The 9,347-nt window shown below is 31.8% G+C and overlaps 1 pseudogene; it reads left to right on the top strand.

Annotated features, from left to right (window-relative positions):
- The first annotated feature begins 6,576 nt into the window (after positions 1-6,576).
- On the top strand, positions 6,577-8,598 carry LOC140823374 (3-ketoacyl-CoA synthase 20-like; annotated as a pseudogene).
- The last annotated feature ends 749 nt before the right edge of the window (positions 8,599-9,347 follow it).

Below are 9,347 nucleotides of genomic sequence, written 5' to 3'. Positions count from 1 at the left end.
TTTATTTTGCGACGGTTTTTGAAAAAACCGTCGCTATATGGCGACGGTTATAATAAACCGTCGCTAAATTTGCGACGTTTTCTTCACAACCGTCGCTAAAATAAAAAATGGAGGCACCAGGTTTCGAAATCGGGCGGAGCAAACGTGGTAAGTGGCTTTAGCCACTGAGATACATGGACGTATCACTCAATTTGGGGGGGCCATATATATATATATATATATCTATTTATATATTTAGTTTAAAAAAAATTAATATATACTAAAATTTTTTTTTAAATTTTTTGGGGGGGCCGTGGCCCCCGTTCGCCCTACACTAAATCCGCCCCTGACTATAAGTAAAACCAAGCGGACAAGAGAGACTGAGGTATTGAAGCTTTCATATTGGCCAAAAAGAACTGGCAATGTTACTTCAACATGGTTCTTATAATTTTTCACAAGTTTTAAGGAGATGTTTGTCATGTTTTTACAAATCAATTGTACTGGACACGGTTCTAATTTCTAGTTGAGCTGGTTGGAGTGATATTGGTTTCACGCAAAATTTTGTGTGAGGCGGTCTCACATGTCGTATTTTGTGAGACAGATCTCTTATTTATCATCCATGAAAAAGTAGTATTTTTTATGCTAAAAATATTATTTTTTATTGTGAATATTGATAGGGTTGACCCGTCTCACAGATAAAGATTCGTGAGACCGACTCACGTGAGACTCATATATATTGTTTCTCAAATATATTTAGAGATAAATATATAAAAATAAAATATGTTTGAAATGGTTTATGCAAGAAAAATAAAATGAAAAGTAAAGTGACATAATGAAAGGAGATGAGAAAAAAAAAACTAGAAATAAAGAAAAAAAATTCAAAATTTTCCACCATCTTCCCAAAAACATATTCATAATGAAGTGAATAAAATTTCTCTACCGAAATTGGGCAAAAACTTAAAAGGAGTAAGAACATGATAGTTAGCAAAATAATACTAGCCAAACTTCGTTTTTAACAAAAAATTCTTCCAAATTATTTTTGTGTATTTAGATAACTTGATATTGTCATTTAGCTTGAGCTTTGCTGCATAATGCTATTAGCTTATTTGAAATTATTCAAATGTTGACATTTTTTGAAAAAGTAAATTATGTATCTCTTTAGAATAGAAGTTGTTTGTAATTATTGAAAAAAAGAATTCTTGTTGAGTGCAATGATCGTTCTCCTAGGAAAGGATTGATACATAATGTTCCGACTCTCATACACTTCAAAAGTTTGGATTTGCAATGTGACTACTAACTATTTATCCTTTTTAAAAAGCAAAAACGTGTGTGAGACGGTCTGACGAGTCGTCTTTTGTGAGAAAGATCCCTTATTTGGGTCATCCATGAAAAAATATTACTTTTTATTCTAAGAGTATTACTTTTTATTGTGAATATCGATAGGGTTGACCCGTCTCACAGATAAAGATTCGTGAGACCGTCTCACAAAAGACCTACTCTTTTTTTAGATAGGAGAAGAGTTTGTTAGAATTTAGTCTCGAATCCGATACCTTATCCAAACCTTGGTGTTAGATACACTATAAATTATCCGCTAGTAGGTATATATATATATATATATATATATATATATATATATATATATATATATATATATATATATATATATATATATATATATATATATAGGTGGTGATTTGTGCATTCATGGCCTCCTTCCTCTTGATGGAGACGTTAATTTGGTAGATATCAGTTATAGCTTTTTTTTATAAAACTATTGATATTATTGGGAGAGAATTATTGATGAGCAATTGGTAAGGCGTTCAATTTTCATGAATTGCAATACTCTCAATTATCGAGAGGATATTGTTGGTGAACAATAATTGTCATTTCTAGTAGATCAGCGATTGATATACGATTTGAAACATTGCATTTCCATTGTTACCACGTAAGCACTCCGACAAAATAGAACTAAAACCCAACAAACAACTAAGTTATATAATTAAAACATAAAAAACAAACAGGACGACTTAGATAATTAAAGTGATTATTTACTCTTATTTTAATATATAAAAATATCAGCAAATTTTGGAGTTGTTGCTCTTTATAATTTTGTTTGTAAACAACTAAACAAGTAATATATTTCCAAAACAACATGTTTCTTATTCATTATTATTTGTTAAAAATAAAAATAAAACTATTTAAAACCATTCAAACATGAACATTTTATATGTGATTTTTTAAAACTACAATTTGTTGAACGACTTTAAAAATTCTAACCAAGGGAAAATTATATTTTTGTTTATGTAGTCTTTATGTTTTAAAATTTTCTTTTCAGACAATTTACAACGATAATCCACTATTTTATAATTTTTTTCCCAATTTTCGTTGTTTGCCATACTGCTGACAAGACATGTCAGTAACTTCTAATATTATGTTAGTTATTTCCAATATCATATTATTATTTTCTAACGTCATAATAAAAAAAAATGTAAATAAATGAACTAAAGTATAAAATATGAATTTTTCGAAAACCCGACAAAATATATAATTTTCCAAAGCTAGCCACCATTTTCTGCATGTTTCTGAAATCGTGCAAATCAAATTTAATTTACATTCCATGATTGAAGCTGTGCTCTTGTCCAAGGTTTAGTTATATGTCAAATATCAGTACAATGTTTTTCCTCGTATAACGTGCACGACATCTTCAAATCTCCCTTTTATCATCCACACGCCAACAATGGGTTGTCAATTTACTCCGAAAATGGTTTTGAATTGTTAATAATTATTTTGATCTTCTACGTTATTCTCATGTTATCGTCAGTTGACTCATCAATGTCGAGTTTTAGTCGTATAACTTTGTTTTGTTGCTGGTTTTTGGTCGTATTTCGTCTGAGTGTTACGTGGCTTCATGTCGACAATTTTCCGAGTTAACTTTAAGATTTTATTGTATCGTGCGATCAACATTCCAGCAAAATATTACTTAAAAATCGACAGAAAACAAAATTATATTATAACTATGATCTAACGACAAAAAATTCAATGACGTACAAGAAATATAACGAATTATTTATTGGTCCTAAAAATAAAATTTTGACGCTCCAAATAACTTTACAGATATCAGTTCGATGTTTGTAGATCGAACAGATTTGGTCACAATCGTCAAATCAATTAACAAAATTTGGCCATGCTACCCAAGTTTAAAATCGAAATAATTGGTTTGGTTCTAACTAAATACAAATGATAGTGAATTGCTCGTGGGTTCTTTAAAGTTAAAAACAACTAGTTTTAAGGATTTATATTTCTTACACTGATTTGTATTGTCATTATCATTATATAGTATGTCGTTAATTTTTTATATATATTTGCACATTACTATTTGTTTATTTATAATAGTAAAATTAAATTATATTAAAAAATAATCAAAACATTTCATTTAAAAAAATGGAAGTTTAAAAACGATCGTTAAAGTCAACACAAAACCAGATTAAAATGAACATTTATGTTTGACTTGGTTTGGTTTGATTTGGTTTTTATTCATCAATGGTTTGATTCGATACTTGATTTAATTCGAATTTTTATCATAAAACGAACCAACCCACCGTCGATCGCACTTGGTATTAAACTAATCATCTGCGGGAGAACCCAACAGTTGGGAGATGCAACTGAGTTTTGATCCAAGTGAATTTATGTGCTACAAATTAAATAGGAGAAATATACTATCTATACAATCTTCAAAAAAGAAGAGTATAATTAGAAAATTGATGTATTTGCTCAATATATTGAGCAAATACATCAATTTTCTAATTATAAGGTCTCCAATGTCGTGATGATATCAATGGACAAGTTGGTATATTCTGCATTTTAGTCATATAACTTGTTCAAATTTGGTTTTCATCCACTGCCTCGGATAATTTTTTTGGTCATTTTTCTCGTCCGAAATCACTAAATCAACTGAAAATATTACTTATTTAGCAATGAAACTCTCCTACGTGGTTTTTGTTGCGGTAATAAATTGCCTATGTTATACACGTTAAAATTCTTATAAACAAAAATAAAGAAAAACAACAAACTTTTTCCTGTCATGTTGAAATATTGGGTGACATTTTTGTTTTATTTTCCCCTTCTATTTTTGCTTAGATTGATTTTAATATGTATAACATATGTTTTATTATCGTCACACAAGCTATCTAAGAGATAAATCATGTTCTCCAAAGCTGCACCCAAATGGTGTAAAAAATACCATTTTGGTGCAGCTTAAACATCTCCAATGGGGCTGCGCTATTTTGACCTCCTGCTCCAAATTGGAGACCATTGGCGCAGGGTTTTTTTTTTCAATAAACTTTTTTAATTTTTATTTATATTTATTATAAATATGTGTATTTAAATTATAAATATTATTTAAATAATAGTATAATATTTATTTTATTTTTTAAATAATTAGATATTTAATCATAAAAATTATAAAATAATAATTGTTGATTTTTAAAATATTTATTTATTTACTTTAATTATTAATAGTTTTATGATATTATTCAAATGTTTAAAGTTGTATGTTTATTATATTTGAAGTTGTATCTGTATTGTGTTTAAATTGTATTCATATTTTTCAATTTAAATAATTTTCGTATATTAATTCATATTATATATTAATTAATTTATGTTATATAATTTAATTATAAATTTAAATATTATTATTTGAATTTTTTAATAATAAAACATTAGTCATAATTAAAAATATATAAATAAAAATAATTAATATATGTAAAATAAAAGGAATATTTCGAGAATATTCTTTTTGGTGTAAGATTTGAAATAAATGAGTTAGAGATGAATGTTATATTTGATGTAAAAATCACACTATTTCAGTGTAAAATTTGCACCAAAATAGATTTTGTGATTGAAGATGACCTCAATGTCAAATAAGCAATATTCCGTGACTTTAGCGATTTTATACAAAGAATTACCAAAACCCAAAAAAAATCTAAATTAATAGATGTAAAATAAACTTCGCCGAATTACAAGACTAAAATTCAAAACATACTACAATTTTGCCTGTATAAGCTTCTATAACCACCACATTAAAAAAAAAAAAACTTGTGTAACATTTCTTGTTATGTTACTAACTAACTGCCGCGTGTTAGATTTATATAATTTTTGTAGTTTTTAAAATATGTAATTTTATATACTGGCCAATCTATGAATGTTGATTTTTAAATAAATTTCGCTATTATTTCAGATTGATTTCTTTTGTAGTTTTGTTTGGTAAAATTATGTATTTAACATAAATTCCGAAGTGTGTAAACAAAATAATCTCGAAACGCGTACACGTCGCATGTGTCATTTTATCTCTCGGATTAATCGATGCACGAGCCCAGATACATTTTAAGATCACGCTTTCCCAAGCATGTTTAGTGTGTATATATATAAACCACCATGTGCTAGTGTACGCAGAACTAAACATGCTTGGAAAACCGTGATCTTATTATATATATATATATATATGTATATATATATATGAGTATATATATGTATGAGATGTTCGCTAGCTAGAAATATCGAGTTTGGTTCTATGCAGATATCGAATTTACTCTAAACTTGAAATCACAAAAGAGGCCATTAGAAAGGGGCTCGGAAGAGTGTCTCGACGTAGTTCTTCTGACGCTCAAGTCAATTATTGAGAATAAAATGAGAGAGCGGCTAAGGACACGGCTAAAAATCAACATACTGAATGAATAATTAGACTCAAAAACTTGATATTTATAGGAAAATATCTAAGATCAATCATGAGCCTCCTACTTTGGTTGAGGATGGACTGGAGGCCCAAAGTTCAGTTGAGCCTGATCTTGATTGACTCATTAATAAGATATCAGTAAGTATGTATGTAAAGTATGTTCACCATGTCAACCATTCGACATCGCGCAAAGTTCAGTTGAGCCTGATCTTGATTGACTCATTCATAAGATATCAGTAAGTATGTATGTAAAGTATGTTTACTATGTCAACCATTCGACATCGCGCATGTGGCGAGAAGATGTTCACGTAAATATCTTGGAAATATTTAATATAACATAATTATTAAAACTCGAAAGAGTTTGTGAATAAACGACCGACATGATTTTCTATTAGATATATTTCATGTGAACTTGTCGTGATGTCTATGATGTTTATGGCATATCAAATCATATGTAATTGGTCCTATAAAGTATAAAATGACAGCTATCTTTGATCAACCTTTTTATTTTAAATGTCATATTTAATACCCTCAAGTTTTAGATACGACCCATTCATCTTTATTTAAATTGGTCAATAATTTATCATAACTTTTTCTATTACTATTTGGACCAATGTCGTTTTCGGACTTCTATTTTGCAATGTATCTTTCAAAGCTAATGGAAGAGTTGCTAAATGGTTTTGATCTCAAACAATAGGGATCCAATTATATATAGCTAGTGCCACCATATATACAATAGGTCCTATTAGTTTTGATAGATGAACGAGCATGACATACAAAAAAATTCACCGTCATGTCTCGATATTACGTTTAAAACAAAATTATTAATCGTATAAATCGACTAAACAATGTAAAAAAGTTGTATAATTACCCGGATCAGTTGCCCTTATATAAGACGACATGTAGCACGAACTCTGAATCACAATTAAGTTCAAATTTTCTTGGCGAATGAACAATGGTAGCATACAATGAACTCAAATTAGCTGTGAAGTATTTTTCCAGTTATCTGATGTTTCATGCTTACCTCTTCATCATCCCCATCCTTTTCTCAACTGCGATCCGGTATCTCAATATCGGGATGATGATGCAGCTATTCGCTAACGCGGCAGCAGATATTCATGGTCATCTTCATGATCTGAACTTACCCACCATTTTCTGCATGTTTCTAACCCTAGTAACAGCCATTTTCATCAACTTCATTAACCCCCGGACAAAGATTTTCTTGGTTGATTTCGCGTGTTACAATCCCGATGCATCGTTACTCTACTCCAGAGAAGCTGTCTCCCGCACGGTGGCTTCTTTGCTATCCCCGGAGAACACGACTTTTTTCAAGAAAGTGGTGGAAAAGTCTGGAATGGGAGATAATACATTCGTGTATGCTTTCGACGATTTCCCTCCTAAATCCGCCTTTGAATGTGCTCGAGGCGAAGCGGAGACGGTGATTTTCGGAGCTGTTGATGAGCTGTTGGCAAAGACTAAGGTGGCACCGGCGGAGATTGGCGTGGTTATAGTGAATATATCTGCATTCAATCCGGTGCCGTCTCTGTCCGCCATGATCGTGAACAGGTATAAGCTTAGGGAAGATGTATTGAGTTATAATTTGGGTGGGATGGGTTGCAGTGCCGGAATCATCGCCGTCGACCTTGCCAAACGGCTTCTGCTGCAGGTTAATAGTTTTTCTTTTTTGTTTGATTCTATCTTGTTGCTTTTTTAATAATAAAATTTGACGTATTTCAGCAACCAAAGATGGGTTTTTTAGGAATCTCTCATGCAGTAAAATGATGCTATTGAATTTATTTATTATTTGGAAAAAAAAAAACCCTCTCATATTAAATCTAAACTTATATATGATTGTGACTTATATTTGGAAAAAAAACAATAACGAAAAATAAATTAAGAAAAATTGCTTTATAATATGGTCGATGCCAACCATGCAGGCCCGACGTCGAAGTTATGCCTTGATCATGAGCTTGGAGAGCGTTACCAGCAACTACTACACCGGCGAGGATCGATCAAAGCTCGTCGCGAATTGTCTCTTTCGAATGGGCGGTGCCGCAATCCTGCTATCCAACAAATCATCCGACCGTCGCCGTTCAAAATACGAGCTGCTACACACGCTTCGCACCCACCACGGAGCGGACGATAGGGCATACCGATGCGTGTACCAGGAAGTAGATAGCAAGGGGAAAATCGGCATCACATTGTCCAAAGACTTGATGTCCATCGCCGGAGAAGCATTAAATCTAATATCACCTCCCTCGGCCCGTTGGTACTCCCATTCTCCGAGCAGTTCCTGTTCGTAGCGACGTTGGTGGCAAGAAAAGTGCTCAAGATAAAGGGTGTTCGCCCGTACGTTCCGAATTTCAAGCTCGCGTTCGAGCATTTTTGCGTCCACGCGGGCGGAAAAGCCGTGTTGGATGCGATGGAGGAGAAGTTGAAGCTAACAAAATGGGACATGGAACCGTCCCGTATGACTCTTTACAGATTCGGAAACACGTCGAGCAGTTCGGTGTGGTATCAGTTGGCTTATTCGGAGGCTAAAGGACGGATCAAGAGAGGGGACCGTGTATGGATGATCGGATTCGGTTCGGGGTTCAAGTGTAACAGTGGAGTGTGGCGTGCTTTGGGTGCTGTTGATCCTGCCGATGAGAGCAACGCATGGACCGATGTGATTGAACAGTTCCCGGTTGAAATCTGCACGTAATTCTTGCTTGAGTCGTAGTTTTGAGCTGTCGTGTTATTCGGAGTATAAAAAGTTACTTTATAAAAAAAGATTACTATGCTAAAAAGTTACTTTCCCGATATTTAAATTACACCTCTCTTTTTCCAATGTATCGTGTTGTGCTATGTTTCATTAAAAAAATTATATACGCAAAAGTTACCCATCTTTTTCATAAAAAAAACAAAACATTGTTTTATAATTACAAAAAGAACGGAAACGAATTACAATCTATATTAAAATAAAACTTCGATATTTATCATCATCTTCAAAATATAGTTTGTTTCTCGTCGTCAAAGTTATCTTCGTTATTATCTGTGAAAAAGAGTAAGAGATTGATAATTTTTTAGAAATATTCAGTGAATATGGATCGATCAATCATAATATTTTTCATCATACCCAAAACATCTTTTGATTCTCGTCATCAAGTTTATCTTCGTTATTATCCGACGAGGGAGAGTAAAATGTGAGTATTTTTAAGAAATACTCAGTAAATGATGGTCAATCAATTATAATAACTAACAAAATACATATATTTATGCGATCCAAATAATAGCATGTCAAAATCAAAGATTAAAAATGATGACACCGAAAGTGGTATTATTCACCATGGTTTAATTATCGGTCCTTAATTGTATTCATACAAGGAGCGATGACAAGTTATCTATTATTATATCACAACGTATCAGGGTCATAACAAATCAAATATCAAAAGTCGGAAATTCCTTTACCTATAACAGGACCTTCAAATAATTTCAAACATGTTTTTTAATTATAATGATTATATCGATCGTATTTTCAAATACATACACATACTTTAAAGCAATAGGCCACTTATTGTTCTTAGATCAACGTGAAAGAAAACTCGGTGTCAGTTGCTCGAAAATAGCTGGAATTTGAACATAATTCTTACTTGAG

This window comes from Primulina eburnea, chromosome 2, assembly GCF_022965805.1.
Source record: "Primulina eburnea isolate SZY01 chromosome 2, ASM2296580v1, whole genome shotgun sequence".
Classification (NCBI taxonomy): Eukaryota; Viridiplantae; Streptophyta; class Magnoliopsida; order Lamiales; family Gesneriaceae; genus Primulina; species Primulina eburnea.
The sequence above is the reverse complement of the archived record's forward strand: the minus strand, read 5'-3'. Positions and strand labels throughout refer to the sequence as shown.